The 26,203-nt window shown below is 40.9% G+C and overlaps 1 pseudogene; it reads left to right on the forward strand.

Moving 5' to 3' along the window:
- Window positions 1-17,645: 17,645 nt before the first annotated feature.
- Window positions 17,646-18,381, forward strand: LOC138398253 (large ribosomal subunit protein uL30 pseudogene; annotated as a pseudogene).
- The last annotated feature ends 7,822 nt before the right edge of the window (window positions 18,382-26,203 follow it).

Consider the following 26,203-nt stretch of genomic DNA (forward strand, 5'->3'; position numbering starts at 1 on the left):
TCCATTTCTCACCACACCTGCCAATACAGTATAGAAATGATTCACTTTTATGTCGTGATAGCAAAGAAAGGTAAACTTTGAGATTTCTTTTCTCTCATTTAATTCATGTGGTACCCATCTATCCAGCTTCTTTATCTTGCTGATTTGTTTCAAATGGTCCAATATTGTTGGAATAGTAACATCAAGCCTTGCTAATTCATGCATAGGTTGAGATGGATTTGCTTCCACTACAGCTTTCAGCTCATCATTATCCACCTTGGTCTCAGGTCACCCACGTGGCTCATTTTCAATATTAAAATCACCAGTGGAACTTCTCAAACCATCTACATACTGTGCATTCATCTACATTCTGTTCACATCCTTCCCAAACATTTCGTTGATATCTCGAGCTGTCTGCACTGCATTGGTTCTACAATGGAACTCATCATATTCGAAAATAACACAAATTTTTGTCTTATCCATGGTTTCACAAAAATTGCTCTAAAAAAAATTTGAAAGATAATCACAAGCCAAAACGTGCATTTGCAAGACTGAGGATGTACCTTCACAATAAAAATAAAACAAGATGTATCAAAGTGAAATGTCAGAAATATCAACTGTCAAACTTAGCACTTAAGGAAATCAGACATTTCATACATAACCTAATGTATTTTATCGATAAGAAATAAAATCATTTCCAACCTCTGTCCTTTAAAAAGGCCTAACAGTAATGACTAGGCCAGTAACAATGAGCTCTCCTAGTGCTCAGATTGTGGTCCCCAAACATCATTTCCAACTTAAAAGGGTCATTGTGGGTCTGCAGTACGAATTGCAAAAAGCAAGTCTTCTACATTTTGTCTTACCAGAAAGCAATAAACTTATCAAAGATTGCTGGGCTTGTTGTGGGTTGAATTGTGTTTCAATTCAAAATATATGTTCAAGGTCTAACACCAGGTACCTATGGATGTGACCTTATTTAAAAATAGGTCCTTTAAAGATGTAATCAAGTTAAAATGAGGCAATACTGAATTAAGGTGGCCAAAATCCAATGACTAGTGTCTGTATAAGGAGAGGGAAATTTGGACACAGACAGAGACAGGGAAAGAACACCATGTGATGATGAAGACAGTGACTGGGGTGATGAGTTGGTAAGCTGAGGAACACCAAGGATTGCCAGCAAAGGCTAGAAGCTAGGAGAGAGGCATGGAACAGATTCTCTCTCAGAGCCTCTGCAAGAAACCAGTCCTACCAACATCCTGATATCAGACTCCTGGCCTCCAGAACCGAGGCAATAAATACATTTCTGTTGTTTTCAGCCACCCAGTTTGTGGTAACACAGGAATAATGTCAAAAAGACTCAGAAGCCAACTTGAAGGGGCTGTCACTGGCCAAACGGGACAATTTGGGCATCATCAATAATAATAATTCTAAGAAAGTAAAATAAACGTGCTTAAATCCTTAAAATCATATTGAAATTTTTAAAAAACCTAATTACATAACTTTGGAGAATGCTAGAGAACTCAATGTTTTGTTAAAATATAAGGGAAAGAATCAAATATTTATCTTGCCTTTCCTATATAGATGATATCATTGGTTAGCCAAAAAGTAGGTGAGGAGAATTTTCTCTTTATAGAATTATTCCAGCTATGATGTGATAGAATATCACCATTTTGAAACCTCTAATGAATTAATGGATCCAGGCCACAATCATCAATGGCTGCTAATGAAAAGAGAACAACCGTGTGCCTTCTACTGGAGGTAGACAACACTATGATTCTTGGGGGGAAAAAATCAAACGTAATCTGATCAAGTCTTTAGTTCCAACCACCAATTTGCAGAAAACACAAAGGACAAATAAAGTTATTTTAAAAATGTTATGGGGATGCAATCAGCAAAAAGGCAGAACACAATCTTACAAGAAAAATGATTTGGTTTCCCAAATAAATTGCAAAGAAAAACAAAAACACAAACAGGAACCACTAGATTAAAAGAGACTTCAGAGACACCAACTAATTGTAATGTATGGAACCTAAAAGAAACTGAAGACAAAATATTTGGGGTAATTGACTGGATATAAAGGAATTATTGATAATATTTTAAGTATGATAATTTGTTTCAAAAGAAAACCCTTATCTCTTAGAGATAGGTGTCAAAATATTTACAAATCAAAAGCTACGAGGTCTGTGATTTGCTCTAAAATAATTTATCAGGGTGGAAGGAAGTGGGTGGCATATAGATAAAATTAGATTGGTCATGTCTCTATAGTTGTTGAAGATTAATACATAGGAGTTTACTAAACTTTTCTTTCTACTATTGAGTATTTTAAGTATTTTTCGTACTAAAAAGTTAAGGATGAAAAAACTTGACTGAAAGAGCTAGGGACGCTGACTGCTAAAAACTTGTAATTCACAATGTTAGCCGGAGACCAGCTGAAAAGGCCCAGCAGAGAGGGAAGCCCCAATTACTACCTCCCGGTGGCTGTTTTCTCCTCATGAGCCAACTGTGAGAGTCCTGCCCTAACTCACAGGGCTGCAGTGAAGAGTAAGTAAAGGTTGAAAGCCTGTCACAAACACAAAGTGCTAAGTGTTTAACAATAGTCGTTGGAAGGCAGTTCTCTTTATCTTTTTGCTGAGTTCAGGCTCAGGGCCACATCAGTCCTTTGGACTTGTGTATTTATTGCCACTGCCCTGGGCCTTTAGACACAAAGATAGATCCAGACCCCTGACTGCCAGTGCCTCAGTCTGATATCTAGACCACCCACCCACTTCCCATGGCAACTTCCATTTCAGGAAAATATTTATGGGAAGGCACCTGCTCCCAGGGCGAAAAAAAAAAAAAATCCAGCATTTGAACTGAAATCATTTTCTCCCATCCTATTTTAACCCACTATGCCAAGTGTTGAGGGCATGACATATTGAGGTTGCTTCCATCGGAGAGGAGTCACAAATCCCACAAAATAATATTTCATCACAGAGGGCCTTGGCCTGTAGCATAGACTCATTATTACCAGAATAATACTTCAAAAATAATGAATCACTAATGGAATAAACACCTATGGAGTTAGACATTGTGACTGCCAAAGCAATAATTAGGAATAATATGCTCACAGCACATGCAATGGAAGAAAGCACATCAATGGACCCCCGATGTCATCTGCAGGTTTTCTGGCAGCAGTTTTAATTAAGAATAGTATAATTAGCAATAATCACAATTAACACATTGACTGCCATGCTAGGGAAAAAATATTTTTCCTTGGAACTGGTGTTTTATTACAAAAAATAGAATAAAAACTTTGAAAACAAAATGATCCTAATTTAATGAAAAAAAATTTTTTTTATTGTTTTCGGCATATGAGTTATATGCTACTTGAAAAATAGTTCTCACAGCTCCCAAGGTGAACAGATGTGTGAATTACATATGCTTCACGAGGCCCTGGGCTCAAAACTAGTGTGAGTTAAATACAACTCATATGGCAGTTAATGTATTAAATTTGGCCCCTCTACAGGATTTCTCAATCAGTCCACACATGCCTGTAATGTAGCTTCATGTTAGGTATGATTACACCCATTTCACAGATAATGAAACAGGTTTGTAAGTTTTCTCAACATCCAGCAAGTTAAGAATATTCAGAGGGATGTTCTTAATCTGCCAGCCCACATAAGGATTTGATTCTCATATAGCATTTATGATCTGATATTTCAAAATTAATTGAAATACAAACCTTTAAATAATAAAGCTGTGCTAATCCTCCCCCCAAATGGTAAAAGACATATTCCTATTTGGAGTTTCTGAGAAACAATTTCAAGCTTTCCTGCAGGGCCCTGGTCTTCATGCCATAAAATATGTCTTTTTGTTCCTGAGTTAGATGCTTGATGGTTGTATTCTGGGAGACGTAGGTACACATCAAATAGTAAATGTTTCCTTAATCATATGTACAAATTAACTAGATTTGGATCACAGACCTAAATATTAGAGCTGACACTATAAACTTTCTATGGAAAATATAGGAGAAAAATCCTTGTGACCTTGGGTTAGACAAAGTTTTCTTAGATAAGTCACAAAAAGCATAGGTCAGAAAAGAAAATATTGATAAACTGGACTTCACCAGAATTTAACATTTCTGCTCTTTAAAAGATATTATACAGAAAATGAAAAGATGGCTGGTCCAAGTGCAGTGGTACAAGCACTGATGGATTACAAGCAGTTAAAGATTCCTTTGTTCTTTCTCCATTCTCACTGCTTCACTTGACTAGCATTAAAAAAAATGAAAAGATAAATCACAGATTAGGAGAAAATATTTGCAAAACACAGTTGACAGATGACATCTAGAATATATATTTATATATCTTTTGACTTAATAATGAGAAAAACCCAATGTTTAAAAAATGGGTAATATATTTAAACAGACACTTCACCGAAGAGGACATACCATGGCAAATCAGCACAGTAAGAGATACTTAATGTCATTTGTCAGAGAGAAATGCACATTTAAACCATAATGGGATACCACCACACACCTATAGAATCACTAAAATTAAATTTAAAAGACTAATAATACCAAGTTCTGGTGAAGATACAGAGCAACCAGAAATTTTATACTTTGTTGGTGGGAATGCAAAAGTGGTATATTTACTTTGGAAAAACAACTAAGCTGTTTCTTATAAAGTTAAAAATACACTTACCATATGACCCAGCAATCCTACACCAATGTATTTACTGAGAGAAATGAACATGTGTTGACACAAAGACCTATACGTGAATGTTTACAGCAAAGTCCTGTTCATGAATGTTTGTGTTAGCCTTACTTATAATAGCCCCAAACTGAAAATACCCAAATGCTCATCAACTGGTGAGTGGATACACAAACTCTGGTATGTGCATACAAGGAAAACAAATCACTGATATATACAAATATATGGATGGATCTTACACACTTTATGCTAAGTGAAAGAAGCCAGAAACAAAGGGCTACATACTGTTTGAGTCTATTCAATGACATTGTGGAAAAGGCAAAACTATAGGGACAGAAATCAGATCAGAGGTTGCCAAAAGCTAATGGTATGGGGAGGACATTGACAGTAAAGGGGCATGAGAAACCCTTCTTAGGTGAAGACAATGTGGTGTTTATCACAGGTATGCAAAGTTTGTTCAACATTTAAAAATGGATTAATGCCATCCATCACATCAATAGGCTCATCAACAGGTTTTTCAAAAGAAAAACCACGTGCTCATATCAACAGATGTAGAAAAAGCATTTGACAAAATTCCATACCCATTATGATAAAAACTCTCAGTAGAGAAATGAATCTGGAGGGGAGCCAAGATGGCCGACTAGTGACATTACTTGTCGGACTGTCCTGGCTGAAGGGTAGAAGGTTGTACCAAGGAGAGCGAAGAATTGACACTTGGGTGTGGATCACAGGGAGAGACAACAGAGACATCTGGGAACCCCACCGAGAAAAACTGCAAAGCTGAGAAAGAAGAAGATAGAGAGAAAAGGACAGTGGCACAGACCAAATCCAGAGAGACTTGGAGCCCAGTGAAAGGGTAAGGAGGGTTCCCCTCCCAACTTGGGTGCCCTTGGCGAGCAGTGGGACATAAAACTCACACCCCATGGGAGAGTGCCATGAGAGACCAGAGAGCTGGCTTGCTTTCACCTAGATGCTTCCTCCTCTGCACCTCCTCCATTCGCAGCATCACAGAAAGTAATGTTGGCTCAAGCCAGCTTGTAGCTGTGGCCCCTGTCCCCCATTACAACCACAAGAGTGGTTGTTCAGATTCTTCTTGGCCTCTCTGTACAGCACTCCTTCCTCTGGGCACAGGGCAGAACACCTTTCACATGAGGGTCTTACAACCTGCTTTCAGGGAAGGTAGGTCAGAGAATTTCATGACCATCCCCCACAGAGAAAGGTGGTGTCCTTTCTGAGAGTGCCCTTTCTGCTTCTGCTATCTTCTCAATTTCCAGATACCATATTTTGGGACCTCAGTACATTCTGAGATCCGACATAATCCATTAGGCAACACCTTCATTCAGCTTGATTGGACAGATCCGGATGGAGGTCAAAGGTGCAGGGGAAAAGAAAGATAAAAATTTGGATTAAGACCAGAATGTGGATGGCCTGGAATTTTGTGATGAAGAATTTGAGCCTGATAGACAATGAGTCACCACTGAAGGTCTGAAGCAGTGAAGTCATGTGTAGAAGCATTGCTTTAGGAAAATCAAACTGGCAATAATTTATAGGCTACATTAAAACAGAAGAAAGTGGGAGTCAGGAAACCAGTTTAGAAATCCATTGATCCTTGAGTTGTAAGGTGAGGACAGCTGGCATTAGAATGGTGGCTATGGGAATGGAAAGTAAGAAATGGAGTGAGAAACAAGGCTGACTTCATAGGCATGTGAACTCTGAAAGGCCCTGCACTTTAATTCTCCGCTATCATTGTCCTAAAATTCTCATAATTTTGTCTTTGAACTTGTGTTTTGTAAGCAAAGTCCAGTGGGACAGTGGATCATATGCATGAGCAGAGGCCATAGGCACAATCCTTGTCTGCTGTTCCTTGCCATCCTTGCCCCCTCCCCCGCCCATGTACATAGAACATTCAGGATGCCCCTGAGCACAATATTCCACTGGGCTCATGATGCTTGGGAGTTCAGTGCAATTCACAGTAAGGACAAGGGAAGCGTGTGACCTCTGTGACTGAGTAAGCAGAGGGTCTGATACCCCTAGGAGGCCATGTTTTCTCTTCAAACTTGGTTAGAACACAGAAAGAAGGGAATGGCATTCCAAGAAATATGAACAAACACAGGAGCCTGTCATACCTTTTCTTACCTGTGTTACTTCCCTGTATTAGCCAACCCTTTATGCTGAAAATGGTGACATTCAAGAAAAGCGATAGGTAGGGCAAACCATAGTTTTGTTTTTTTCTTTACTCATCAGTGTCCTTCTCGTCCTCCTTGCGTAGTGTTTCTACTATTCTGGTAAGAATGAAATGCAAACGCAGGTGTGAGCTATGAAATACGAACTGTGTTATTTTGGTGATTTCAACTACAAGTTAAATGCTCTTATATTTGTATTTTAAAATGGCATTGCACAATATAAAAATGAATGGTAATATTTTAAATTTAAATTTTTCTTTATTTAGAATGATAGTAAATAGCAAATAAAAAAACACCATGACAAGTTGAGAGAGAGAACATGGAAGGAAAAAGCTTCTTATGTAACTTCAACAGCACTGCTTTTGGGATAAAAAGTCCTGCATTTCCATTTTTCTGTGGACTCCATAAATTACGTAGCCTGCCCTGGGCAGAAGACATTTTACTGGAAGAACCAACAGGACTTTAAGACTCACTATAAGAAGCAATTGAGCAGTCAGGTAGTATGTCCTATGCTGCCAAGACTGTAGCAATATCACAACTGGCAGCAGCGTAACTGGAGCCTCTGGAGTGAATAAGCTCACTTTTACTGCTCATTCTTTCTTCTTCTTCTTTTTTTTTTAATTGTGGCAAAATACACATAATATGAATTTTACCATCTTAACTATTTTTTTGTGTTCACCTCAGTAGTTAAGTATATTTACATTATTGTGTAGTCAATCTCTAAAACTTTTTCATCTTGCAAAACTGAAACTCTGTGCCCATTAAACAAAAACTGCCCATTCCCCTCCCCTACACCCTGGCATCCACCATTTTAATTTCTGTTTCCATGAGTTTGACTACTCTAGATGGTTCATACAAGTGGAATCATATGGCATTTGTCTTTTTGTGACTGGCTTACTTCACGTCGTCAAGGTTCATCCATGTTGTAGCATGTGACAGGATTTTTTTTTTTAAGGCTGAACAATATTCCACTGTGTGTTTATATCATATTTTGTTCATTCATCCATATGTAAATGGACATTTGGGTTGCTTCCACCTAAATAAACTCACTTTTAATTGCAATCGAAACTTGCCTCAATTGCTTTTGACCTTCCACAGGGACTAAGGTGATTTACAGGAATACCAACAAAAAAATTATAAGCAATGGATTAAGGACAAATGGAAAATGTGGGCAACAAAATAGTAAAGCCAGGGTCCATTGAAAACTTGGCTGAAAAAGTTTTCTAAAAACTACCCACAAAGTAGCTAGATTGACCTGGAACTACTGATTCTCATCCAGGGCTTCCCTAACTTTTTCATGTCATGGCACATATAGAAAATTGCGAATATTTGCATGGCATATAGAGATGAACTAATGAGGCTGCTCTCCACCTAAGGGTGCTGGTCCCAGACTGCACTCACATACACTGAGGACTGAAGGAACCAGCATCTCAGGTCCAAGTGTGACCTACTCCTAGCATACCATGGCTGTCGCATACTGTGTGGGAAGCTCTTCCAGCTTACCCCCTTAGAGGGGCCCTGCCTTGATACAAGTTGCATATTTCAATTGTCTGTAAATGACCCAAACTGTCATTTCTATCTCCTGCAAAGAAACTGTAGAAAGCACCCAGGCTTCAGAGTTAGAAAAATTGTGGTTGTTTCTGTTTCTGTCACTTCCTAGTTACGTGATTAGGCAAATCACTTAATCTCTCTGAGCCTCAATTTGCTTATCTATTAATAAGACTAAAAATATCTGCCTTATAGGATTGGATGGTAACTCGAGATAATACTTCTCAGCACTTACCAAATGCCAGACACACGGTTGACATCCCAAAATGCTCAGAATTAATAATAGTAGAAGTACCAAACTAGGTGCTATTCCACATATTGAACCAGCTCCATAAGAACTTTCCCCAAAACCCTTTTTCTCCCATTAATTCATTGATTCATTCATACAACAAATATTTATTGAGTACTTATTTTATGCCAAGCACTACCAGGTTTGGGAAATATACCTGGAAAGCCAAAGTGTAGTAGAGAGCTTCTAATCAGGACATTTGTGTTCTAGCCCAGGCTGTGTCACAGTGTCTATGTGACTTTGGGTATGAATCACTTCTACTTCCTGGGACATTGTATTAGTCAGCTCTCACTAGGTTAAGCTGTAAAACAAGCAACCCTAATATCTCAGGGATTTAGAAAAACATTGACTTCTTGCTCATACTATATAAAGGATGGGGATTGACTGTAGCTCTGCTTCACTCCAAAATCCACACTGAAGGTGAACATGCAAGGTAGCTCTTCTCCTGGTGGAAGGCTGAAACAAGAGGACCCCAGCCACTCCACACAATTGCATTGAAAGTCTCTGCTCTGGAGCAAATGCCATATCCACTCACATTCCATTGGCCAAGCCATAGGCAATGGGGCAAGGAAGCACGGGGAGGGTGGGGAAGAAACAAATAATAATGAACAAAAGACACAATCTACCACCACCGTAGTCTTCCTATTTATAAAATGAGGATGTTGGGCTCGAGTTCTCTATTCCCTTACAACTCCGTGTTCGGTGATTCTATGATTTCATAGAGAGGAGAGAAGCATCGTTGTTAATCATTGGTGTCCTGTTGAAAGAGCTGAGAGTCTCACAGCTCTACTGCCACATCAAATGCAAAATACCTTGGGCAGGGATCCTATATTATCTGACAAGCCCATTGCTCTTTTGGAGGGAAATGCAAGTATAAAAGTAGTTTTAGTAAACTTACCTCTGAAACTGTTTTTCCACTTTGATCCCTTAGGTCTTCATGGACTTCACTGTATCAGATCATAGCTCTCAAAGACAACAGCTGTCCTAAAAACTTCATGGGTCCTGAATTTTCCTAAACAAAATAATATTAAAAATGTAATGCAATTTTCATTGTCACTTTAAAAAAGTGTCACTTGTCACTTTAGAAAAACCAACTCTATAGTAGATCTTTCAATAAGGTATAATAACATTGTTCTTAACAAGCTTCCAAAATCATTTGCTTACAAATATAGTTTTTAATTTATCATCCATCTGAGAAAAGGGCTGGGACAGGGTAACCCTCCTCAAATAAGCCACTAATCAAATTCTGTGTTGTGGGCCTCGTATCAGCCTCCAAATATAACTTCTAATCATCTGAGCTCCTATGGGGTCCTTAATAACCAGTCTCATGTACCTTGCACTGAACTAGAAGCAAAAAAATGATTTCCATTTTACTGTTACAAGTGGCTATAAATATGGAGGGCCTGTTATGTAGCAAGTACCTAGAGGTTCAATAACTTACCTAAACACCAAACAATGGAGCTTATTTTAAACCAAGGCTACTGTGATATGCACGTCTTCACCATACCCCATCTTGCTGAAGAAGAAAACCCCCAAATTCTTTGACTACCTCTGTCTGCCAGGAAGATGGAAGGATAAAGAGCTCTTTCTCTTCTTTAGATTTCAATTATCACTATATTTTCCTCCTTGGAAGAGGGGAGCCATTATACTTTGAAATTTCTACGAGCAGGATGTGAGAGGATGAAATGTCTACCATAAGGGACATGGATGCCTTGTTTTGTGTGCTTAGGATGAAATTTGATTAAACAGGTGAAATGCAAGCATTTTCATACATATATATGTATATATGTGTACATATGTATATAAACCAGCATCCCCCTTTAAGAGAACAATCTTCTGTTGGGTTTCTCTTAAAGCCTTCCTTGGCATTAGATTTATTCTGACCCCACAGGGGCTGCTGGCTACATGCTCAGTGGGTAGAAACCAGAGCAGACCTCAGTCCTGAGTGCTATAGTGTGCTGAGGATTATACGGTCTCCTTGAGGTAGGAATGAACTGAGGTCTCTACAGAAGAAAATAGCTTTTCCTTCTGGCTAACGGATGAGAAGAGTCGCCCTATGACATCAAAGGTGCCATGTTCATCCGCCCACCGTGGGGCTGTGGCCATCCATCTGCAACGTCACCAACTCGGCCGCCCAGCCAGCCACATCTGGAAAAGTTAAGTGAGCTGCAGAGCGGACACGCGTTGTGGAATGTTTTCAGCACGGCACATTGACGACAGGCTACACCGTTTCTATCCCTATGTGCATCAAACCTACTAAGTTATTTGAAAGTTAAAGCTTCAAGGTTTAGGAAAGTTATCGAAGAGACTCTACGTACTACAGCCAACAGCCATTCTTTGAAAAGTAAGACGTGACAGGCCTAGAAGGGTTAATGAGATGCGTAGAAAGGGTTCCCCGGAGGGGCTCCGTGAAGAACAGGCGTGTGGACCCTGAGGGGACAGAGGCGTTAGGGACTCCTCTCAGGCAGAGCCTAACATACCACACAGTTCTCCGTCCGTCAGCCCGCGGGCTCTGAGCCCTTCTGAGGAACGGAGCACGTGCCCTAGAAGGCTGCCAGTACCTTCTCTGACTGGCCTGGAGGGCTTCGGTTTCTTATGTCCAAATTCCCAACTGGCCCCTCAAATCAGGCCGCGTGTTAAGGCTTTGTTTGCTTTTGTAGCTTTGACAGCCCTGAGCACTGTACCGTGGGAGACGCTGCATCACAACTTGTGCTGATTGGGCAGGTGACGTGACAGCCTGGCACAAGGACAACAGGACTAGGAAGGTAATCCTGTGGTAGCGCTACGCTTTTCCTTCTCCAAGCTCCTCAGCTAAGGAAAAGATTCTCTTTTATTCTAAAGCCTTTCTCAAACAGCATTCTTACTCACCATCCATCCATAGATATTTTCTGTTGGAATACTGACTTAAAAAAAAAAAGTCAATGAGTGCATTGCGCACCGTATGGGGAGTGGTAACACTTGAAGGTGCTGACTCGGGAAAGGGGGGGGGGTGGGGAAAAAAATATGAAACTATTGTTTTTAACTTGCACTGTTCACTTAATAATTTATCATGAATGTTTCCCATATTATTTCATATCATTGTACAAGAAATAATGTATACATTATGAGGACATACTGTATCTAACAAGATATACTGTTAGACTCTTTGATTCTGTAAAATTAAATTGAAAAAAAAAAAAAAAAAGTTTTCTTCATGGAGCCCAAAAGTTCACCGCACCCGCTTCTTGATATAGCCTCATGGGGAATTTGAGGAAAGAAAAGGAGGTATGTGGCTGGGGGAGGGGTGGGGCAACAGAAATTCTGTAGCCTTTCTACAAAAGCTTCTCACTGCAGGGCTAGCTCCATGGTGCATTTGGCTTTAGACAGGTCCCTCTTAGATTCTTGCTCAACCTCTCAACTTCCCCAATCTCTTTCCTCCTGCTCTGTGTTCGTCTTCAGGAAAGAGTCATTTGGAGAAAGTTTGCCTTGGTCCTTCTCACCCTCCACAGGGAATTGGCAAGGCAGGGAACATTTTTAGAGGTGAAAGCTCAACATAGGCATAGCTGTTAGTTCAAGAAAATCCCAGCAAGGCAAGACTTACCCTTTTTCCCACATGGACCGGGAGAAGGTTCTTTTTTTGGAAAGCTCAATTTGATCAACTTTTGCTACCTAATGAGAAGATGACTGGACACAGGCTCAGTGGGGCCCACATGAGTGGTGAATGGCAGAACTAGAATTCAAATCTAGATCTCCTAACCCCATTCACAGGTAGTTTCACTTCATTTTGTGTGCCCCACGGGTTGTGTGTGTCTTCCTAGGACCATTTTCTGGGGATTTAGATAGATGAGCTTGTGGAGGTCCGAGCAGCTCACTTGTACATGCCTGTGATTAAGGACATGATTTTATTTGAAGAAAAATTTTCCCAGGGAAAGAAAGATGGTGTTGTCTATACCGTGTGACCTCCAATTTTAGGAAGATTCTACTAAGATAAAAGCTGGAAGCCATTCTCAGGTAGGTCTGTGTGCACTAACATCCTTACTAGAGACCTGGTCTGGTCCTTTTAAGCCAAAAGGCCCTATTATAAAGATAAAGCATTTATATTTGGGTCATTGCTCCTGCCCCTCTGATGGAAGAAGTTCTGATTTGTCCTTTTGCTATTTCTGATGAACACCATTGAGATTTTAATATTTATTCTCTACAAGAATAGCAGAGCCATTCTGAGTGTCTGGTCATACAACTGGGGTTTGCATCTGGCTCAACCACTTACTATGTAATCTTGGGCAATGTAAAAAACAAAATGGATTTTTAAAAAACCCTTTATGTCACATAGCATTGAAGATTAAATGAGCTCATATATTTAAAGCACATAGTAAATGCTCAATAAACATTTGCCATTATTATTATTATTGTTGTTGTTGTCATTGTTATTTGGAGGTCCCATGCAGGGGTCCTACATAATGTCAGGCATATAGTTCTGAACAGAACAAATGGGCTCAGCCTCATAATTCACAAGTTCTAAATTCTTGGCTTAGACCACAAAGTTTTTGCTGTCTTAGGTCATGGTGTTTAGCAGAGAGCTATACTCACAGTAGGAGAGACCTGGTGGACTCAGTATGTGAGTAATTCACCTTTTGCCAGGAAACTGGCAAAACCGCTCACACTACCCCAGACTGGTGGTGCAGCTAACGCTGGGATCCAGAAGCACTGTTCTCTAACCATCAGGCAAGTGCAGTCTTTGGATCTGTTCTAGTTGGCTCAGCTAAAACCCACACTTCCAATTTTCACACTATCTGTAAACGTTTAATTTGAAAGGCTTTTCTATTTAATATCAAACAAGTGAGAAAAAAATCTCATCAGCTCATCGGTGCCTGCCAGACTTTCATTGGGATACGGCGGCAACTAGAACTCAGCTGAGCAGAGGCCTCAGTAGGATTTCTCAAATGGCTGAGGGGAGAGCAATCCATCAGCCTACTGAAATCTCACATGCCATTTGGTTTAAATATTAAAGTTCCTTTGAGGTTAAGCGTTAGAACCAGAAGGAAGGCAGGATTACAATCTGTTAGCCTGGGCTCCACATGCAGCAATTGCCACAAATATACCTCTTTGCAGCAAGAGGGGTCACTGTCAGCCCCAGATCTCCCCAACTCCACTCACTAGTCAGCACTGGGCTCTCACATTCCCACCAGCCTGTGTCCGAGGCCGCGCAACCCGCAGTCCGGACTGAGAGACTGTGCCATAGGAACGTAATGGGAGGCACAAAGGGGAGGCACATGTTATTTTAAATTTTCTAGTAACCACATTTTTAAGTAAAAAGAAACAGGTGAAGTGAATTTTAATAATATATTGTATTTAACCCAGTACGTCCAAAATATTATCATTTCAGCATGTTGTCAATATAAAAATAATGAGAGATTTTACATTAGGTTTTGTCCTGCATCTTTGCAATCCGGTGTGAATCTGACACTTACAGCACACCTCAGGTGGGACTGGCTACCTTTCACGTGTCCAGTAGCTACCGTGTCGGACAGGGCAGGTCTAGGCTGTGGACAAGATAAATCCCACACATTGCACCACATTGCACCACACTGCAGCAGGCCTGTGGTGAAAACACCCAGCAGAGTCTGAGGAAGGGTCTTGGGAGGCTGAGAAGCGTTGGGAGGACCCTGTGAAACAGAATCTGTCACCGCAGTTCCTTTTGAAGTGCATTTGTTTGCAATAACTTTTATAAACATCATTGCCTCTCTCCCCTGTGTTTCACAGTTCTGGGACCCAATTTATCTCTGACGGAGGAGAGTATTATTTTCTCAGCTGTGAATCATGTTAATTGGGCAGTAGATAGGTAGGAATGTGGAGTAAACACGCTAATACCTTTAACGCTTTTGATGGCTTTTCCAGCCCAGTACTGTAGATACTGTATGCAGGGGAGAGCGGCCCCCTCCTCCCACTAAGGACGACAAGCCCCTGCCTACTGCAAGGAGGTGGTGGGGTCAGGAACGCATTCCAAACTGAATGCATTTCAAAGTTCGGGTCCCTTGTTGTTTGCTTTTATTTGCCACTCAGATAACTTGGATTCTTTGGCCAGAGTAAGTACAAAAAGGCAAGTTATCAGGAATCTTCTGAGACGAGATAAGGTTGGGAGTTTTTGCAGCATATAGTGGCATTTGGCACTCACTTCTTTTCAGGGGAGTCATTATGCCAGTTGCTTTTCCTTCCATAACAAGGCCAGTCTTTAAGCTCTCAGGCCACGGGGTGCCTAGCCAGCTTGAAGGGATGAAGAAAGGTCTGTCTTCCTTTTCCAAAGTGGGAGCAGAGGGATCGTGAGGAGGGAAGGCCAAGCTGTGGAATGCTAACCCACGCTCAGGCAGACCAATTTTAGGAACAAATATCTGTGTAAGGTGAAGATCTAGAAATTGGTTTCCATAAAACTATCCTGGCTTGCACCCACCAGAACGTCTTCCTACAACCCAAGGGTAGGTGTAATAGAGTTTGATACCTGCTGGCTCAGAGCACACGGAAACCTTCTCAGTAGAATCTTCAAATGTTTCCTTCAGAGTCCTCAGTGTGACTCTGTTCCTCATCCTCAGATCCGGGTCCTCCTTCCACCCTCAGAAAACCTCTGGACTGGGCGACACAGCAGCTGTCACTCAGAGTCCCGAGAGGACAGAGGACCTGTGGGCTCTGGCTCCCGGGCAACGCCCAGGCACAGCGTGGGGAAGAACACAGCTGTCGTGGGTTGAGTTAATAGCACCTGGAGAAAACAAGTTTCCTTGTTCCTCATTCCCCTTCATCATCCTCCACCCTCTTCTGCCCTCTGCTGCCTGCAACTCTCAAAAGTAGCCACGGTCAGAATCACCTGGGAGCCTATTAGAATAGATCCCCGGGCCTCCCACTCACAGATATTCTGATTCGGTAGGTCTAGGTTGTGGCCCAGGGGTCTGCACTCGCAGGACTGCGGGTTCCTGTGCGGACCACACCCTCAGGAGCCCTGCTGCTGGTCTGCTGGAGTAATGCTGCCTCCGTGCCAAGACTGTGATGTCAGTATCAGTGTGTCATCTTTTCCTGTGCATTCGAAAGATAGTATCGTGATTCCAGGGTTGTGTGTTCCATATATGGAAATGTACGATGCATCGGTCTGATCCCTAGTAGGCAACAAAATCATCGAAAGGACCCATTTTTTTGATTTCCAAAGACCACCTCAGAGGACAGCCAGCCTTTGTCCTGGACAAGCAGGGCAAGGTGCCTGCTCATTACATTGCCCTCTGTCGGGAAGCGTCTAAACAATTGCTATGCCCTTCTGGCCTCCTCCTAAGAAGAGTTTCTTATGCTGTGCACCATATGAGCCTGCTATCCCTTACTGGGACCAAGGAAGGGTGACCTCTCTGGAGTCCACATCTGTAAGATGGCAGTGCCTTATGAGTGATCAGCCCACAGGTGTGGTGCACACTAGAAGACTGCCATGTCTTCCCTCGCGGAGTTTGCATGTGCCACAGGGGCAGGGAGTCAGCTAAGTGGAGGGAGGCAGAGTGAAGCGCACAGCAATGCCGCACCAGCAGCGCCGTATGGCCGAACACCAGGCACAGTGAGCGACCGCGTGGCTCGTGGTTTCCCTGCAACAGCTACCACATTACTGTGATTGTGAGAGCTAACGTTTATTACGCATGCATGGCAGACAAGCTGCTAAGATTTTTTGTTTACAGTATTTCATTTAATCCATATAATGACTTTATGGTTATGTGAGTTGAGTTCTTAATATTCCCATTTAACACATGAGGAAACTGTGCCTTGCAAAGGTTAACAATTTGCCCAAGATCGGCAAGTGTTAACTCTAGGATTCAAAACCAGTTAATTTGTTTCAGAGTTTATACACATATTGAGGAGAGGGATGGCTACATAATTTGCAAGGCCCAGTGCAAAGTGAAAATGTGGGATCCCTTGTTCAAAAAGCAGGGGAAAAAAATGAAAATGATATAAAGCTTTTTCCTTTCTTCCAAGGTCTTGATCTTGCTGGGTCATGGTTATTACTATTTGCTATGCAATGTCATTCTAAGAAAAGTTGAAAGTTAAACTTATGAGCATAAATTTTACCATCCATCTAATACCATCATCTTATTGTGCAATGCCAGTTTTAAATGCCAGTTGTAATTCGTATGCAGAATCATTGAAATTACACAATCTGTATACTATTTCGTAGCTCATACATGCATTTGTATTTTGCACAAAATGAACTCATCTGTTTTTATTTCACTTCTTGATACATGCACATTCCACCAACAGTCTCAACTCTGGGCTGCTGATGAATAAGAAAGGACTGAAAAGAACTGGAACCATGGGTCACCCTATCTTCCTCTTCCTTCTATGGCATTATTTTCAGTGTACAAGGTTGGCTAATATAGGGAAGTAACACAGGTAAGAAAAGACACCAAAGGCTTCCTTGGTTGTTGGTGTTTCTTAGTGTGCCCTCTTTTTGAAGCTAGTCCAGGTGTGGACGGAAGGCACTGCCTCTGGGCATGTCAGTGCCACCTCTTACCCAGTCATAGACTCAACACACCTACTTCGTATTCTACTTGGTTTGAGTGTTGCTGAACTCTTGTGCATCGTGGGTCCACTGGAAATCTGTGCCAATGGAACATTGGAAATGCTGTTAGTATATATGAGCAGGCAGGTAAAGATATGCATATTTCAATACCTTCTCTATTCCCACGAAGGCTTCATTGTCTCATGGACTTTACTTAAAAATGCAAGTTCAATAGTAAAATTATTAAGAATTCCAAGATGTTGACAACAGAGCATTAAACCAAGCACAGGGCCCTTCTGTGTGCGCACAGGACACTGTGTGAATGCGCTGGATTGAATCCGGTGAAGCTGAACCTGAACGGGGGATGACTAGAAGATTTTGTCACCTAGCTGTTGCTGCATGATGTAAAGTACTACTGCATCTTAAAAATATGTTGTTGCACCTCTTTTCCGGCTGGAACCATGGAGGGTGTCGAAGAGAAGAAAAAGAAGGTTCTTGCTGTGCCAGAAACCCTCAAGGAAAAGCAAAAGAATTTTGCAGAGCTGAAGGTCAAATGCCTGAGAAAGAAGTTTGTCCAAAAGATGCTTCGAAAGGGAAGGAGGAAGCTTATCTACGAAAAAGCTAAGCATTATCACAAGGAATACAGGCAGATGTACAGAACTGAGGTTCGGATGGCTACGATGGCAAGAAAAGCCGGCAACTTCTATGGACCTGCAGAACCCAAATTGGCATTTGTCATCAGGATCAGAGGTATCATCAGTGTGACCCAAAGGTCCGAAAGGTGTTGCAGCATCTTCACCTTTGCCAGATCTTCAATGGAAACTTTGTTAAGCTCAACAAGGCTTCAATTAACATGCTGAGGACTGTAGAACCATATATTGCATGGCGGTACCCAAACCTGAAGACAGTAAATGAACTAATCTACAAGCGTGGTTATGGCAAAATCAATAAGAAGCAAATTGCATTGACAGATAACTGATTGCTCGATCTCTCAGTAAATATGGCATCATCTGCATGGAGTATCTGATTCATGAGCTCTATACCGTTGGAAAATGCTTCAAAGAAGCAAATAACTTCTGTGGCCCTTCAAGTTATCATCCACATGGGTGGAATGAAGAAAAAGCCCATTTTGTAGAAGGCGGAGATGCTGGCAACAGGGAAGACCAGATCGACAGGCTTATGAGAAGGATGAACTAAGGTATTCTACCAGGATTATTTTTGTAATCTGGTCAGTTAATAAACAGTGACTGCTTTCAAACTGAAAAAAAAAAAAATGTTCCAGTTACCCTCGCAGCTCAGCTATGCAGCCTCAGAAATGGATTCCTGCCCACCTTATTTGCTGGTGGGCTTATTCATTGGCCATAATTAAACCCTATTATCTGAGGCAACTTGAGTGTGTTCAACAAAGCACTCTCTGGGTAGCCTGTGGGGCTCCCCAGGCCTTTGGAACTCTCCCGAGGGCAGTGGGAGCCGCACCCTGCAGAACCTCCACACCTTCACCAGCATCATGGGAGTCACCCAGTCACCTCTGGAGGAATCTAGTCCTGTCTCTGTTGTTCAGGACTAAGGGTCTCTGAAGTGATGGGCAGGTAACAGAGGCCAGGAGGCTGGTTTTCATGTCCTCTCTGCATCACCCCAGCTCCTCAGTTTGGCCTCAGTCATTTTATTACTGTTCCCTTTGACAAATGTTTTCCTGCTACACGTCTCATCTCAATGCAGTTACTTGTCTACCTGTTACCTGTGACCACCCTAGACTTCCCTCTTCCAAACCATCCTCCTCCCAGGTTATTTTTCCTAAATAACTGTTTTGATAATGCCACTCTTCTTTAAGACATTCAGTGGCTCCCCATGGCCCCCTACATTTCATCCTAGTTCCTCACCCTGGCATTCGAGGCCCTCTACAATCTGATTTCAACTTACCTTCCTTTCCCTTTGTTTTCATTCTTTCCTTCTGGACAAGAGACGAACGCACATGATCCTCACCTCCTTTGTGCCTCTACCATGTCCTTCCTTTCACTCTCACTTCTACATTGGATCCATCACAAATACACCATGTCTTTCTACTCTACAAAAACATGTTAACATACATTGTGTATCTACCCGGTGGTCAACAATATGTAATAGGTGGGAGGGAATTGTTTGAGTTAAACAATTTAGTGCACAGAATTAAATATTGTTTACCTCTTCCACTTCCCCAGAACATGATGACCCAAGCTGTTTTGTTTGTTTAAAGTCCAGCTGAAATGCAAGTTATCACAAAAGCAAATTAAAACAAGATTTCATTTTCCACCTATTAAATCAGGATAGATTAAAATAATTCAATAGCCTAAGTTCACAAAGTGATGAGAAATAGGAACCAGCATCTAGTCACTTGCAGGAATTGTGAATTATTACATGTTAGGAGGACAATTTAAGAATATGTTTTAAAAACCATAAAAGTGTTTACAGCTTTTGATCCTGTAATTCCACTTGTATTTCTTCTATGGAAATCACCAAGGAATGTGCATAAATATTCTTCCACAAAGACATTTAAAACAAATCCAAATATCTAACAGTAGTCAACCAGTTAAATAATGGTATTTGTAAGTGCTAGACAGCCATTAAAAATCATGTTTTAGGAAAAAATTCAACAGCATGGAAAAATGCTAAATATATTAATAAATAAAAAGTATGCTCTAAAACAATATGCATAGTATGACCCTAATTTTGTAAAAGTATTTAGAAAAAAATTGAAATGATACGCATCACAATGTTAATGTGATTTTGTCTAGGATTGCAATTATTTTCTATTTTCTCCTTTGTATTTTCCACAATGTGAATCTCTTTTATAATCATTGATGATAAAGCTCACTTTTACATAATTCCAGCCCTATGAAAGAAAATGTATGACTTGAAACCCTTTTCTTTAACGCGATGTTGTTGGCCAGTCAGTAATATTTGTGACATTTTCTATGTTAAGCGAGATTTTAAAAGGCAACAGAAGACAAAAGCATTGTCTTTCTGTGACTTACAAGCTGACAACACAGAAAGCACTAGACAGAACCAGTGACCTCTGAAGAAATAAACACATTTAAATAGCAAATATTTAGTTCTGAGCACTATATCAAATTTTTTAATTGGTTTTACCTTTCTCTAATACATACAGCTCAATGCCTTACACATAACATACATTCAATCAGTGTTTGTTGAATGAATAAATCAATGAGTGGGCAGTTGAATGATGACAGACAGAGGGTTTTGCAGGTCACTGGAGGGAGCTGTGTTTACTTGATCTGGAAAAGCTCCACGACCACGTGAGGCTTGGCTTCCAAGACCAAAGTTGTAGCTTTTGTGTAATTTCAATGGCTGTAAAACCTCCCCACTTGTACCTTCCAACTCACCTCAGCTCCTGCGGAGCTTATACCTAAGAGGTGCAGGGGGAAAACTGCTTCAAACATACATTATTGGAATCATAATTGTCATCACTTATTGAATGTTTCCTGTGCACCACACACCATGAGAAGCACTTTGTACTCAAGATGTTATTCAACCTGCATCACCCTTTGAAGTAGGTATATTACCTCCACTATGGACGAGAAAACTAAAATACAGGCATTTAAATGATTTGTCCGGTGTCGTGTGACCAGCAAGGAGCAGAGCCCGACTCCAAGCCAGTTCTGGTTGATTCCAAACACTGCAGGATTAGTCACCATGCTACAAACTTTCTTCTTGGAATCAGGACACAAATTTTCAGTGGTGATTAGCATGCCAGACTGACACTCATTTTTTTTTTCTCTTATTTTCTTTTTCTTGGTACTGCCTACACTTGATCTTAGCCAAAAGGCCAAGAAGTGCTATTTTCTTGGTATTGTTTTTAACTTTAGCTATTCTGCTGAGGGTGTAGTGCTAGCCCATGGGAGTTTTTATTTGCACCTCACTATTAATAAAGTTACTGGCTATTAGGATATCATCTTCCTTTGCGAAGTGCTTATTCAAGTCCCCTTGTTAATTTTTCCATTAAGCTGAATTTTTTTCTTACTGATTTACAGGAGTTCTGCATATATTTTGGCAACAGGCTTGGTTTTGCATTGCAAATTATCATCTAGTCTGTGGTTTGTCTTTTTACTCTCTTCACTTTCTCTTTTCCTTCTTTGTTTCAAAAACTTGTTGGGGAAAATGTCCATTACACCTTCCGAGGCAGAATACAGGTGTCATGAACTTCTACCGCCGTCATTGGGCTTCCACTGTTATCACCCGCAGTCCAGCTTCTTTCATCTAATCCCCATCTCCTTCTGCTCCTCTCTTCACCTAATAGATTATTTTGAAATAAATCTTGTGCATCATAATATTTCATCCATAAATATTTCTGCATGTGCCCCAATAGATAAGGGCTCCTTTAAAAAACACACCACAATTTTGTCACACCTAAAAGATCTCAGTAATCAATCATTCCTTGATTCATAAAAATATTCAATAAGTGTTTAAATTTCTCCATCTCAAATTTTATTTTACATTTTAGTAGTTTGAAACAAAATCCAAATAAGGTCCATGCTCTGTAATTGTTTGATGGAGCTCTCAAGACTCTTCTAATTTATAGATTTCCTCCATTTCTTTTTTCCTTCTTGCCACTTAAGAAACCAAATCATTTGTCAGTCAAATTGCCAATAGTCTGGATTTTGTGTCATTTAACATACTCCTCTGTTTCTGTATTTTTTGCAAATTGTTAGATCCAGAGAGTTGATCAGACTCAAATTTGATTTTTTTGGCAGGAATACTTCCTAGGTGGTACCGTAGACTTCTATCTGGAAACACATAACAATGCCTCGGCGCTTCCCTAGTTGTGACTCCAGCAGCGACAATTACGGCCCAGATCTGTTATTAGGGGCGGACATCCAATTATAAACCACATATTTTAATTAATCTCTGGTATTTTGTGACTTCACTGGATCCTACAGTTTTACCTAAAAATTTGGTCAGGAGGCTGAGGCGGAAGGATCATTTGAGTCCAGGAGTTCAAGGCTAGCCTGGGTAACATAGCGAGACCCTGTCTTAAATAAATAAATAAATAAAACTCTGGGTGATTTGAAATTAACAAACTGAATGGAAACAGAGAGTTTTCTGTTTCAGTTAGTTTTTGTGATCCTACCTGAATATCCAGGGTTCTCTAAGAGGGACATCCATCATGGGGCTTGGGGCTGGTGAGGGAAGAATAGTGCAGGCTTTAGATGTTTAAGGAAATGCAAATTGTGTTGACATAGATTTTGCAAAAGGGTTCTAAATCCAAAATGGGTTAACTCTTGCTACAGGAACAACTTTGTCCAAGTAGCATCTTGGAATAAATAATGAGTTTAAAGAAGTCTTTCCAAGTTCCCAATCCTCAATGAGAGGAAAGCAAAGCAGCCTCTTGAAAGCCCAGTTAACTACCTAACTAGGTAACTTTTTTTTTTTTTTTTTACCTAGTTAGATAACCATTGCTACCTAACTAGGTTAAAAAAAAAAAATCCAGTGGGTTATATAGCTTACAGGTTATTGCCTCTGTCTGGGCATGTGAATTGTGACATGCTTTTATGTAGCAGTCTTTACTGTTAGGTGGAATAAAACACAAGAGAGTGCAACTAAATACGAATTTTCGTCTTGGAGATTCAACATTCAGCATTTCAAATATAAGTCATTTGTGTGATCAAGACAGAAGGATGAGACGAGGCTGTTCTAGAGGAGGTAAAGCCCTTTGAATAAAGGGAGGATGAAAAGAACAGTACGTAATTGAGTTTGGTTTTGCACTTTGGAAGCACTTCTGTGTGCCAGACACATGCTTCGTTGTTGTAGCAGCAAAATAGCAGAATAAAAGGTGTTAGCTTTACAGAGCTCTATTTAGAAAGATGCTAAAAAAAGGCAAAGCGTTTTCTATGTACGTGGTTAGATTTCTAGTTTTATTAATGGTCTCAAAAGAAACTAAACAGCATTCAAAAAGAATTCTAAATTAGGGGGCCTGAAAAACCAAGATTAGGACCAACAACAAATATTTAAAAATCTAGAGACTCAAACTGCAATTTTAATATAACAAAATGCCCCCATTCCCAAAAAATGTTGTCTACACTTACAGAAATAATTCAATTTAACCAGTGTTACAGGAATTAGAGTCCTACAAAGGCAGGGACTAAGTATGTCATATCTACTGCTATATCCCCAGCATCTAACACAATCCTTGGTGCATAGCAGGTAGTCAACAAAAACGTGTTGTATGAAGTCCTAAAATCATTAAACCCAAAAGTTCCAATTGCAAAACAAAACCGTACGTTATGTTGAATCTCGACAAGCTGTCATTTCAAAAATCCTGTCAAAGCTGCTTAATAAAAGTGTTGGGTTGATACATCCCATGTCTAGAAAGTTGTAAAACAACTGGAGAAGGTCCAGACCCAAACCTGACTTGCTCCAGATTATGGGGAATGACAGCCAGACTTACTGTTTGCATTCCTGTCTCTGCCTTTGGTGAGCAGTTTCCGTTCTAACAAAATCTTCTCCTTTTTAATTTACGCTGGTATTTATGTGTCTAGTGATTTAATATCATATCACACCAGTCTGGTCTTTGAGGTGCCCTTGACTAACATTTTTCTGATTTACCTTACATGTATTATACACAAACTGGCCAGAAATCATTCATCTCAACACGAGCCTCTCAGGTAAGGATCGTGGTTTCACTTCTCTGTCCAGAAACAGCCTTCTCCGCAGACTCCGCTTAAAACCAGCTCCCCCATCCCCATGTCTTCTGTAAGCTTGTCCAGACACGGGGTACATCATCGGGCCAGGTCTTCTAGTCATTCCGTTGCTTGCGAAAGCAATCATTTACAGGCGTTTGGTGTTTTGTCTGACATCTGTTTGATGCTGGAGCTCCAGCCTTTGTCTCAATGAATCATTTGTCAGTGAAAGTTGTGGCACAGCAGCCTGGATTTCACACTTTCAGGAAGGGTTTGCCTGTGATGTAAGTGATCTTAGGCTTTTTGAAATGATCAGCTCTCTCCATACCGCCCCCCTCAATCCCATGAGGAAACAGGAAAATGAGGGAGATTGGGGAAACTGACACTTATTCGAGGTTTATTTTGATTTGCCCCCATGGGCTCGAGCCAGACTTTCCTCTCTGGGGACCACGTTGCCAATTCAGCTCCATGGTCAGAATGTTGCTGCTAGAAAGAACCAGGCTGAAATATTTGTGAGGAATACTTTGAGAGCATCAGAATAAGAAGAAGAGATTTTGGGGGGGGGGGAAATAAGGGAATTCACCTTTATTTGGTAGTCTGCAGATCATTTTTTTTTAAAGTGCGATTTGATGGCCATACTCATGTTGGTCCGTGTCTAGCTAGAGCAGAGGGGATCAGGAGTTGGACTGGGTTACAAAGCTGGCTGAGCCTGGCAAGGCATTAAATCTAGAAGTCCCTTTCCTTATTCTGCAAGCAGGGTATAGTGACCTCACAAGGTATTTAGGTTGGTGAAGTTGCTTTGAAAACCACAGGCCCACCCTATTCCCTTGTAAAAAATGATTATTCATACAGGGCCTTATGCAGACTCCTGTGTGTGACCTGAGGACTTGAGCAGAGCAGGAAAGGGAAGGGGCAGGTTAAGCCTGAGAACACAGTAGGTGGCCTTGTTACACCAGGAGCCAGTGAATAGAGCATGCTTCTTGGAGCAGAGATGGAATGCAAGATGGGATTATGGAGAAAATCTGATAGAAGAATCCTGGGCTTTTTACTTCACCTTGTTTTGTAAGAAAGATGCTAGACAAGGTGTATGTTGGAGAGATTCTTCTTTGTGACTTTTAAACTCTTTGCCTTGGTTTCACAGAAGGTGAAGAGGTTGCGACAAACAGACGAACCCCCAGGAAGGGAAGTCAGAATTTCCAGATCTGATGAGACAGTGGGTGGAAGAAAAGTTTTTCAGTTAAGGTTTTAATTCGAAGAGACTAGGAAAGGGGAGGGGAAATTGATATCCCATCTGAGGCTTCTGAGTCTTACACGGCATCTTTTCATGTTCCTAAATTAGTGCAAGGGGGTGGGTTGGAGTGCCAAAACTTGGGCTCATCAGTCACTGCATGCATCTGAGTTGGAAAACATTTAAGCCTGAGATGCAAATCATTTAATCATGCTGACTCAGAGGTGACCAAAAGCTGTGAGCCCTCGGGAGCCAGGAATTCCCAACATGATGTGGTAATGCATTTCACAGCGTAAACCTCAGATCTCCAGGACCCAGGCTGGGGAGCGAGGGAAGGCAGAGACTCTGCATTCTAAAGTTTCTGCGTAACAAAGACAGGCCCTCCCTTCCAAACACATTGAAAATGAGGGATCCCAGGGGGCAACTCCCACTTTCAGCCCCACCACCCCACACATACCTTTTCGTTTCTGTTTGTGCCATTAGGTCAGGAGGTTAATGAAAATGCACTCTAAAGTTATAAAGAGGATGAAGCCAGGGATGAATATTAGTTTTCCACTCAAGTCTGAGTATGCAATCTAGACATGAAGAAAACCCCATTTGCTTCAACATCTTACAGTTCTGTCCACGTTTGCTTGGATAGGTCTGAGACCCTCAGGAAGCTGATAACTGCTAATTATCTACCTTAGAAACAAGAATAGGAATGCAGGTTGGATCCAGCTTAGTAGAGACGTGTTGCAAGTCTCCGTGTGCCAAATACTAAGTGTCAGAATAATGTTGCAATTAGGACCAAGCAAAAGCTGGAATTTGAATGTTTCATCTTTTATTGTATTTTTTTCTCTCTTGTCTTCCATCCATCATTTTTCTTTTTCATTCTCTCTTTATAGAACACTCTCAGCCTTAAGGATGGGCCTGTATATGCATACTGTTTCCTCTTGAATCACTTAAAAATATCTACTTATTTCCCAAGAGCATCAATCCATTGAAGGAAATAGTTCATTGCACTAAACCGTGCCACTCAAGTTGGTTTTATGGCAAATATTATAAAATGATCCTTTGATTGAAGGATGACATCTTATAATATCTTGAATCTGTTCACACACTCCAAGAAACAGCTCCA

Source organism: Eulemur rufifrons, chromosome 17 (assembly GCF_041146395.1).
Source record: "Eulemur rufifrons isolate Redbay chromosome 17, OSU_ERuf_1, whole genome shotgun sequence".
Taxonomy (NCBI): Eukaryota; Metazoa; Chordata; class Mammalia; order Primates; family Lemuridae; genus Eulemur; species Eulemur rufifrons.